Source organism: Spermophilus citellus, assembly GCF_964194105.1.
Source record: "Spermophilus citellus genome assembly, chromosome: 9".
NCBI classification, from domain to species: Eukaryota; Metazoa; Chordata; class Mammalia; order Rodentia; family Sciuridae; genus Spermophilus; species Spermophilus citellus.
In genome coordinates this window covers 69,116,290-69,128,645 of record NC_138191.1, presented here as the reverse complement: position 1 = coordinate 69,128,645, position 12,356 = coordinate 69,116,290, and positions in this window count along the sequence as shown.

Below are 12,356 nucleotides of genomic sequence, written 5' to 3'. Positions count from 1 at the left end.
CCTCCCCATTCTTTTTTTTTTTTTTTAGTTTTATTGATTTTATTTTTTAAATATATGATATTGGAATGTATTATAATTCTTATTTCACATATAGAGTGCAATTTTTCATACCTTTGTATATAGAGAATGTTCATGTCAGTTCATGCCTTTATACATATACTTTGTTTTTTTATTACAATTCTTATTACACATATATACCACAATTTTTCATATCTCTGTTTGCATATAAAGTAAGTTGATGCCAATTCATGTCTTCATACATGTACTTTGGATAATGATGTCCATCACATTCCACCACCCTTGCTAATCCCCGGCCATTTCCCTCCCACCTCTCTTCCCTATCTAGAATTATTTATTTATCTATCTATCTATCTATCTATCTATCTATCTATCTATTTATTTATAGTTGTAGTTGGATACAATGCCTTTATTTTATTTATTTATTTTTATTTGGTGCTGAGGATTGAACCCAGTGCTTCACACATGCTAAGCGAGTGCTCTACCACTGAGCCACAACCCCAGCCTCCTCCACCCTCCCTATTCTTCTTTACCAAACATGCTCTAACCAGCTGCCTGACATGCTGGATCGCATCTGATGAGCACATTCACAGGAAGGTGCTAATGACTGACAAGACAAATGACTCCAGCAGCATCTGTACCTTAATAGACTGTAAAGTCTGGAGGTAAGGTCTGAAACTAGACTGCCTCAGGATCAGAGAACCACACACAGAGATGAAGTGGTAGCCATTGGTGCCACTCTTACTTTTCCTGAAATACCAGTCTATTTTATTTTCCCACTTTTCCAGAGAAGTATGGTTGTTTTTTACTACAAGGAAGACAAGAGGACAGTTTGACGATGTTTGGGATTGTAGTGCATGCGTAATCAGCAGGACTGCCAGTCCACACTAGCTCATTCTGGCTACACTGGAGTGCAGGTCCAAGCAGTCATTTTCCAAAAAGTAAAAATAGAAAAAAAATCTATGTTTTTTAATACAAATTACAGAGTTTCTAGACTTCTGCTCAAGTATTTAAATAGGAGTATGCAGAATAAACATGTGCAAGCCAAATATAGCTTATATGCTAATTATAGTCACTGTTTTAATGTAAAGAAATAAAATTGTTGAGGCTGGGGATGTGGCTCAAGCGGTAGCGCGTTTGCCTGGCATGTGTGGGGCGCTGAGTTCGATCCTCAGCACCACATAAAAAATAAAATAAAATAAAAGATGTTGCGTCCACCGAAAACTAAAAAATAAATATTAAAAAAAAATTATCTCTCTTTCTCTCTCTCTCTTTAAAAAAAAAGAAAAGAAATAAAATTGTGACAAGTTTATATGTCATTAACGGGGTTAGAAAGTAATAGTTTTGCATTAATAAAACAGATCAACTGCTTGTTGATAACCTTTATGCAAATTAGAGAAAGATGCTTCTTCCTCAAGGCACTTTACTTCTGTAAATCAGGCAATTATAATGTATAGATTTTGCTGGGTGTGAGATGTTAATATTATCTGTTAGAAATATTTTTCAGTGAGTGTACATAGCAACAGTGTCTACATTGCTCATTGTGAGGTCTAGGGCAGTACAGCGCTCACCCACACACTAGCATGCAGTAAGCCTGCAAAACACTTCTTGGGTTCCTCAAATCTTGCAAAACAAAACCCTAGGTCTTAGAGCAAAATGCTTAAAATTTTAGCTCTTGACACCTTCTCCTTGGTATTATTGCTGAATCTGGCATTGGAAGGCTTTGCCGAGGTAACCACAAATCTTTCACATATTAAAAAAAGTAAGAATCGATGGCATTTTGAGAAATCACAGAATCATTGGGATAGTTTTCCAGGGCTCAATACCACCCAAATCACAGAAAATTGTTGTCTCACAGTTCTGGAGTCTTAGAAGTTCAAGATCAAAATGTCCACAGAGTTGTGTCTTCTGAGAGTTGTTAAGAGCTCATCTGTTCCATGCCCCCTTCCTCTCCTTTGTGGTTTCCTGGAAATCTTTGATGTTCTTTTGCCTCATCCTGATCTCTGTCTTCATGGTCAGTTGATGTTCTCCAAGGGTGTAAATATATCCAATTCTCTCCTGTTAATATGGAAACCAGTCATGCTGGATGGAGTCTGTTCTAATGATCTCACCTAAACTTAGTCACTATAAGGACCTTATTTCCAAATAAAGTTACATTATGCTGCACTAGAGTTTAGGGTTTCAACATATAAATTTTACAGGGATACAACTCAATTCATCCTAAGTACTTAGAAAGCCATCATAATTTTTTAATTCTGGATTTTAAATTAGAACACATAATGTCAACAAAATGCAGATGTCATTAGTTTAGTTCTGGCTCTGTATTTATTTATTTCTTATATGCCAAATATCCAGAATATGTGCATTCTCATTATTTTTAAATGAAAATATAATACACATTAAGCTAAATTTTTTTCTTCCTTACTTTGGAACATCTGCATTTAGTATATTCATGGGTTATGAATGTGTCTGTGTGTGGGGAGGGGAAGAGAAGAGAGACAAAGGGAGAGTTTGCACTCATATGCTCAGTTCTTTCCCTTAGATTGCTGAATGATTTCCCTCTTGCCAACATCTCGTCACATTATATGAATCTGAACTACTCACATCATGAAATCCCTTTCATTCCTATAGCTTATAGAGTAATTGCCTGCCAGTATCCCTTTTTTGTAATTTACTTTTAACCATAAAGGAAAGCCTTATTTTAATTCTTTTGAATGCCAAATCATTCAGTACTGAAGGTATCATTTCAGTGTGCTGCATAATCTCACTCAAAGCAAAAAGGAAATGTAGCATGTCAGCAAGAAATGGTCCATTCTGAACCTTGATTTAAGAGCCTGGACTGCTCAGATCATCCAATCTCTATTTAGAAATATTTAGAACTTCCACTTTGCACAAGGAGCTTAGACATTAGCAGTGAAAGTAGGATTAGTGATGTAATGAGTCAAGGTACAGATATGACATGGCTTTACGGTGTGTGGGGGGTAATGCTGTGAAATGCAAACAGCAGTGGATTAAGAATCAGGAGACTGCTAAACGTGTAGTACCACTGTGTCCCCAGGGACTCAATAGACATTCATGCATTCATTGATTCATTTTTCCTCTTTATCTGAACTGTGTTAGATACAAGGAACACAGTGATGATTAAGAGATCAACTACAACAGTTTAAATATACATTTAAAAAATACAATAAAGGAAATACATGTTTTAAGTGTAGGATTAAAGCTGAGACTTGAAAACAGCGATAAAAAACACACAAAAATGTCTAGAGCTAAGTAGTTTGGGGCTGATGGAGCAATATGTGGCTTTGATACCTTGGTCCCTGGTGTCCGCTTTAGTTCTCACTAAAGGAAGGGAAAGTGGAGGGGGTACGTATCCATATTCCATTTTGTGAACACAGCCAGGAAATGACACATCAGTTCTGTTCACGCCCCATAGACAGAAAGTAATTACACAGGCACACTGAGCGAGGCTAAGAATCCAGTCTTTAGCTAGATCACCATGTTTGTAGCTAAAATATCAGAATTCTCCTAATAAAATTACATTCATTAATAATAAATATTGGTGGAAAAAAATAGTTGTCCCTGCTCTGGAATGTAATGAGAATACCAAGTAAGTGACTGGGGAGACATATTTTGGTGGATGGGACATAATTTAGTAGGAGGAAAATCCCCATCCTACTCTAAAGAAGTGACATTAAACCCAAGAAAGATAACAGTGGTGCCTTATAATTAGACTGGAGGAGCTGGATTGCTTTAGATAGAGAAAACATCCTATGAGAAAAAAATCTTGAAACAGCAGAAAGTCCAGGAAATTAAGGAACCAACAGACAAATATTAATTTTTGCATGAGTGTTATGCCAGGGTCAGAGTGGCAAAAGACAGTCCTGGGAATGTAAGCAGGAGTAAACAAATGATTCTGATATACATCCTAGGAGGTGGTAAAGTATCTCTACTAGGGGAGATGTTCATGTGATGTTCATTGTGATTGCTATTTGATTAGCATGGGAAGCCTGAAGGGAGCTAGGCAGAGCACTCCAGGGGTGCTGTAGTAATGTGAGCAGAATGTTGGTGGCCCGACTGTGATGATAACCCCAGAAAAAGGAGCTGGGTGGACAAAGGCAGCGCCAAGTATAAGAGACAGGGCTTAATGAGAATGAATGTTGGTCCTAAGGTCCTAAGAAAGAAGTCAAGAATTATTCTTGAGCCTTTTGCCTGGGCACAGATACTGAATAGTGGTGACTATTTAGTAACTCTGGGAAATTTTAGAAGAAGAACAATTTCAAAGGACAAAGAAAATGAAGAACTCATTTTAAAATCATTGACTCTCAGGAACTTTGAGACATTTAAGTAGCTATTTTAGAAGTCTTATGGTCAGACTTGTACAGAGCTGAGGAGATCCACTTTGGTAGAAAAGACAGATTTAGGAAAGATGGAAGTGGATGAGATTTCCAATGGATATTGGCAGAATAAGGGAAGAGGACATAGACATGGCTGTAGAGAATGTCAACACTTTAAGAGATTGCAAAATGATAGGGAAAGGGAAAGCCCAGAGTGGTAGGAGAAAAACCAGAGAAGGACATAGAAATCAAGTGATAGGAAATACTTTAGGTTGCAGTTACAGGAGGTAGTCCTCAAGTAGCCAAGGACAGATTGGGAACAAGTAGGTTCTAAGAAGATAAATTCTGAAATATGTTCAAGAAACTTAGTGATATATACTGAGAACATTTTAATACAGTCATCTTGCCATGGTGCACAGAGCAGTGGTAAGAGATCAATGTGGCATCATGGTTCGATTATTTAAAGATGTATGACTTCAAAGAGAAGGAGGTACACAGCACAGTGGCAACCAAGGAAGATTATGATGCAGTGTGTTTTAATTGTGTAGATTTATTTGAAAGTATTCCTACGGGGTGAGGATGTGTCCAGATTGTATACAATTGTATAGCAAAGCCTTTAACTATTACGAGTCTGTAATTTTGTACATAGTTGTTTTTTCTTCTTAAATATTCTTCTCCTCACCTCCATTCCTGGACTTTGTTATTTCACATAAAAATGAAAGACAGTTGTTGAAGACATTGTGGTTCAAGTGATCTCTAGATGACTCTCAGATTTATAAAATAATAGTAATATCATTGTGAATGCTAATTATTTTCCATGCATATATGAAACAATTTTCAAGTAATATCTCCTATAATCCTTTATAACAAACCTATAAACATTTTATCTATCTATTTATTTATTTATTTAAATTCCTTTGTTTTTCTTTTTGGTACCAGGGATTGGACCCAAGGATGCTTAATCACTGAGCCACATCTCCAGATTTTTTATATTTTGTTTAGAGACTGGGTCTTGCTAAAATGCTTAGGGCCTCACTAAATTACTGAGGCTGACTTTGAATTTGCAGTCCTCCTGACTCAGCCTCCAATGCTGCAGGGATTACAGGTATGCACCACTGATCCAGGCTTTAACTTCATTTTATAGTTCAGAAATCACTGGAGGCCACACAAATAAGTAAATGATGGCTCAAACCCTGAGTCCAAGAAATTTGAAACCCAAACCTAGATAGTTCTCTTCTTGTACGGTAGAATTGTGAATCATTCATTCCTAAATACTGTGTCTGCCTCAGGTTCGAGTTTTGTTTTAAGGATGGTTTTTACAGTGAGAACGGAAAGCATATCCTTCTCAAGTAGACCGTTACTCATTTTGGTCATCTTTAATCAGAATGAAACTAAAAAAATAAATTTTTCTATGACCATGATACATGTTTAATAGTAAAAAAGTTTTTAAGTATTAAATCCAGTAAAAATTTTTCCTCACTGATTTGGACCACCTAAAAACAAAGCTAGATGACCTCTGAGCAATGATGACAGGGGAATGTTTACTTCATTTAATTCTTAGCAGGGAATGCACGCTTGCCCAGCTAGGAAAACTTCACATTTTAAGGGTCCACATATGATATATTGCAATGATGATGACTGAAAATCTTAGAGAGACCACGTGATACTTTTTGTTGGAAATTGAGAATAAACCCTGACCAGTATTGCCCGGGAAGTCAATAGAGAGCATTGTTCTTCATCAAGGAGGAACTGGGGTGAGCAGGCAGGCTGAATGATGAGGCAGACGGAAAGAGACAGAGAATCCAAACTGCTTTACAATAAGCTCAATTTTAAATGTATGTAATAAAGTTACAACAATAATGTTGTAGCTCAGTAATGTAGTCTTAAAATGCAGCAAGCCAATTATACTTTCATTTAAAATTTCATGTCCTTATAATAAGGTTTGTTCTTTATTTTAGGGCTTTATTGTAAGTAGAGATGAGTTGGTTTTTATTACCTGCGTCCATCTCTGGCTATAATAAAATGCTCATTGTGTGTGTGTGTGTGTGTGTACGCAGAGTATGTGTATGCACCGCAGAACTCATCAAATACTTATAATTCTCCTTTAATCTGATAATCTTCCCAAAGAGATTTCCACTTTGAAGAACAAACAAACACACAAACAAAAAGGATTTTTTAAAGTGTGTATTAGTATGTTATCTTGTTTCTTCCTCATGTCATGTATTATTATGTTCCATGTAGTTTTTATCATTTGTCTTTCTTAAATGCATTCAGTAATCACCAGATTGAAGTTTGATTGTCTTTTCTTTTTTCTTTTTAAGAAAAAATGCATTCCCCAGGTTCTTTTGGAAATAAATACAATGATGGCTTGAAACAGATCCCAAATTAGGTTATCAGTAATATTCCAAATTAGAGTCTATCTAGAAATTGATGCCATTTGGGAGCGACAATTTTACCATATGGTCTCTGCATATATTCATTATAAAGACATTTATATCCTCCTCTATCTTTTCCATATGATATGTTTTAGGAGAAAAAGTTATAATAACAATGATAAGCACATCCCTTTTATATTTTTATCAACCTGACATATTAATCTTATTAGAATAATTTCCTCCCCCACATAACAAGTGACTACTTTCTTACCAAGGAGCCAAATCTAGAAGGAATACCATTATCACCATGTCTACAGAAAAGAGACATTCTTGTTTTTCTCGTTTCCCAAATCTATTAAGAAGGGTTTGATTTTTCTGCATGTTCCCAAGGATGTCCTCTTGGTATTGCTGAATGTCATCTTAGGTAATTCAAAAACTCTGTTCCCTGTTTAATGGTAATCTTCTTTTCGTGCTCTTCCTCCCTGCTCTGTTCTTAGTTGCTCTCCTTATATCAAAGAAGACATTCGGCATTTGTTTTTTAGGCATTGGCTAGCTTCATTTAGCATAATCTGCTCTAATGCCATCCATTTCCCTGCAAATGCCATGATTTTGTTATTTTTTAGTGCTGAGAATATTCCATTGTGTATAAATGCCACATTTTTTTTTTACCCATTCATCTATTGAAGGGCATCTAGGTTGGTTCCACAATCTAGTTATTGTGAATTGTGCTGCTATGAACATCCATGTAGCTGTATCCCTATAGTATGCTCTTTTTAGGTCTTTGGGGAATAGTCCGAGAAGGGGAATAGCTAGGTCGAATGGTGATTCCATTCCCAGCTTTCCAAGGAATCTCCATACTGCTTTCCAGATTGGCTGCACCAATTTGCAGTCCTACCAGCAATGTACAAGTGTACCCTTTTCCCCACATCCTCGCCAGCACTTGTTGTTGTTTGACTTCCTAATGGCTGCCAATCTTACTGGAGTGAAATGGTATCTTAGGGTGGTTTTAATTTGCATTTCTCTGATTGCTAGAGATGGTGAGCATTTTTTCTTATATTTGTTGATTAACTGTATATCCTTCTCTGAGAAGTGTCTGTTCAGAAAGGCAGTAAAATACAACAGACACTAGTATGGCAGTATGTATAAACGTGGATGTATAACCCATGTGATTCTGTAATCTGTACATGTGGTAAAAATGGGAGTTCATAACCCACTTGAATCAAATGTATGAAATATGATATGTCAAGAGCTTTGTAATGTTTTGAACAACCAATAAAAATATTAAAAAAGAAATGTATTGATTATATACTGAAGCACAAAGAAAAACCTCAATAAATTTGAACTTTGTTAAAGACACAGAATATAAGGACTTGCTTCTGTGACGTACATGTGTAATGCCATGGAAGACTTTAAGGCAAAGTCAACTACAGTATTTAACGAATCTCAAAAGGCTATTGTAGATGTGCCAAACCTCTGGAGTCAGTATAGAAGTCCATTTTCACCCATTAGCCAGCTCATTTCCATTGACCATAGAGATACCTTCAGTAGAAATATTTGAGTTAGGATAAAATATCTGAGCAGTCTACATTGGATTTTCGACTGGAGGGAACAAAGAACAGTCTTAGAAGAAGATATATGAAACATCATCAAGACCCTACTCCCATTTTGACCTACAAAACAAAATCTTTATCCTTCTGGGAAAACATCACATATAAAAAGGCAAGAAATAAATAATAAATGAAGTAGAATAAAAAAAATAAAATGGTATATATTAATTTAATCATATCAATAATTTTATTAAATATAAATGGTCTCAAGAAACCCATTAAAGGATAGTCAGATTGAGCTGAAAGACAAGATTCAACCCTAAGCTCTCTATAAGAAATTCTTTTTAAAAATTAGATGTAGGTTAAAAGTAAAAAAAATTTAAAAAGTAATGCAAACATTAGTTAAACTGGCTAATTAAGGAAAAATAATATTACAATTATGTCATGATAAGTACTATGTTAAAATTACATTATATATTAACTATAATGATAAACAGATCAATTAATCAAAAAGCTGTAGCAAATCCTAACACATCTGTATACTAGCAGGTCTTCGTTATATATGAAAGAAGAACAGATAGAACTGAAATTAGAAATAAATAACTCTACACTTATACTTAAATTTCCTTTCTCAGTTATTGATGAAATGAAAAGACAGAAAATAAGTAAGAATATGAAAGACCAGAGCAATATTACCAAAAAAAATTGACCAATTAACATTTAGAGAACAGAACACACAGTATTTTTGTGTCCAAATGGAACATTCACCAAGATTGGCCACATCTTTGGCCCCAACACAAACTTCAACAGATCTCAAAAAATTAAAATTTCAAAAGTACTAAAATGTCTGATTTCTCCCAAACTAAAGTCCAAAATCAACAGAATTTCAATAACAGTCCAAACAGGTATTTCTAGGAATTAATAAGAGGATCTTAAAATTCATGTAGCAAAATAATGAAAATAATCAAAACAATGTTGAATTAAAAGAGCAATGTCAAAAAACTCACACTGTCTCAGTTCAAAATTTCCCAGAAAGCTGAAGGGATCGAGACAGTATGGTCCTTTTATCTAGTAGATAACATGGGACAAGAATAAATTATCTTGAGTTAAAGATTATGCTTAATCACACAGAACCAAAATTAATAAAGAAAAAAGATAAATTAATTTTCTTAAAGTTAACAATTTCTGTTCTTTAACATACAGTTAAGTTTAAAAAGACAAGCCACAAATTTGGAGAAAATATTTTCAAGTCATATATCTGATAAAAGACTGGCATCCGGATGCTATCAAGTGTTCTAAAATCACAGAAAGGAAACAATCTAATTAAAATATGTATAAGATATTTGAACAAACTTTTTGCCAAAGATATCTGGTATACAGATAGCAAATAAACCCTAAAAAATGTCCAACAGTATTGAGAAATAGTGCAAAAAGAAATCAACTACATGCCTCCTGGAGTGACTGAACACGAAACCAAAGAGGCAAAAACACAAAACAATTGAGTCTTGTTAACATCAAGTGTCAATGAGTAGTGGAGCTACTGGAACCTTCATATATTTCTGGTGATAATACAAATGGTTTAGATCTTTTGTGAGAAAAATTTTGCATTTCTTTGAAGATATGCTTGCTTATTATATAATACAATAAATCTACTTTAGATTATTTATTCAAATGAAATAAAATACATGTTTACATATAAATGTATAAGAATGTTATATAGCAGTTTTATTTTTATAATCATCAATAATTGAAAACAACTGTTTCTTAGCCAGTGGAATGAACAAGCATATTGAGGTACAATTAGACAATGGAATACTATTCAGTACTAAACAAGATTGAGCTACAGACATGTAAAGTACATAGATGGATCTCCAAAGCATAATGAAAGGAGTGTGCATTATAAAATTCTAACTGATGATAATCTGGGAAAGACAGAAATATAAGATCAGAAAAAATTATCAATGGAGTTGAAAAGAATGGTCAACTATAAATGGAGGGATGTGTGTGTGTGTGTGTGTGTGTAGCAATAAAAACTATATTTTTATATAGTAGTCCTTAAACAATATAGGCTTTCCAAAACTTTTAAATATTCCATAAAAGAATACTTTTTTGCATGTGAATTAAATTCTAATATTGAAAATTTTTAAAAAATTGTTACTAAGCACATAAGAATCAGGAAACACTGTGCTTCTACTCTTTTCTTCTTTCCTCAATTCATATATAAGTTATTTCATTACTATATCATTATCAGACAAATGCCAATTACATTAATTCTGTCTCTCTAATCTCCAAATCTGTTTTCATTTTTAGTTCTTCAGTTAAAAATACTCAATTTTCACTACCTTTTTATCTTACTATCTCCTGTCATAAGGTCTCTCTTGTTTGAATGAAATTTAAACTCTGGTCTAAATCAAGAACAGAAAGTATGATGTGACGTCTTTCCTATTAAAACTTGTCTCTCTGTAGGGTTTGTGAAATTTCTCATGACTCTTTGTTGGTAGGTATTGCTTCTCTTTACTGCAACTTTGTGTGAGGGGTCTTTGTTATCATTTTGTGTCAGTACAGGATCTTTCAGTAATTCTTCTAGGATGGTTTGAATTTTTCTTGAGTGGTTATTTGGAGTTCATTCTTATGAGAGGAAAGGAGGCAGAGTCCCCTTGCAGGTTTGTAACTCGGAGGTCCTGATCTCCCTTGTCATTACAGAGAGTTGCTTCCAAATACAGATCCGCTTTTAGAGTCTTGATGCTTTTTCCTTTAAATCCATGCCAATTCCAGGATTACACAATTACACAATCTGATCACCCTGTTTTTTTTTTTTTCCTCTTGCAAACAAGGTCTGTGGCGTGATTTCAGAGTGAGCCATTACCCTCTGGAAGCTGGAGTGTTTCCAGTGCATTCTGAGACTTACCACCACTAAGCCCTTTTGCCATTTTGCATGTTTCTTCCCTTCATGTATTCCTGCACGCCTGTAGCTATTTGGCAACTTTGGGGCGCTTCTGCATATACTTGAAGTCAGCAGATTGTATATTAACTAGGTTCTTTGCAAATGAGTTTACCTCATTTGCACTGCTGCATTTGTATATCTTCCAGGAGGAGAAAAGGAATGATGCTGTCTTATTGACCTAGCTGTGGTCTAGTAAAGGGATACATAGACTTTCAGATGTAGAAGGACAAACTCTAGAATGTGTAGGTAGAATTGTACCATTGCTCTCCCATACCTGCACTCCCGCCAAAGCATCTTCTACTGTATTCTTCTATCTTGAGAGCAAACAGAGAACTAAGATTATCAAACAATGGCTTTCAACAGAAACAACAGGAAACCGATCTGAAGGAGGAAATCATTCTTAGATGTTCTTGAAACATTCTGAAAGAAAACATTCTCTCTTCTTTACTGTTTCCCTTACTGTTTCCATCTTTCAGTAAAAAAAAAAAAAATAGGTTGGAAGAATGTTTTCTTTACCTCTGATTTCTTGGACTATCAACTACTCTGGTTCCTAGACTCTATTTATCGGTGTTTCCCCCCTTGTCTAGGTCAGGATGTTTAATGCAGTTCTCAGAGTAAAATGCTTACCTTTCTCTCAACTTGGTGGTTTCCTTAGAGGATTTGGTACAACACTGAAATGTGATTGGCAATGTCTGTTCTCAGGGAGCTACCTCTCCTTTTGAAATAAACAATGGGTTAGGCAGTCCTCTGAAGTGTACAGGCACCACTGCAGGCTATTATTTTGAATAATCTACTCTGGCACAGGAACATTCGTGTGCAAGGTGTTGAATGTCTTAAAATATGCGGTGCTACAGGAGTGCCTACAGCACCTCAGGGTAAAAATTGAGCCCAGTGTAAGAATGAGTGATGGAGCCTTTGTGTTTCCCCTCAATGTTCAGGCAGGTGTGTTGGCATTTACACATGCCTGTGTGATGTAGCATTCAGAGGGAGATAAAACTCTTTGATGATTATACATTTCTACTGTACAAAGAATTCATCACCTCGCTAAGACGGTTTGCTTCTAATTGTTATGTTGTTGCCTCCTCCCTCCCATTATCTTGTTTTATGGGAGAGGTGATTTTTACAAAGCTACATT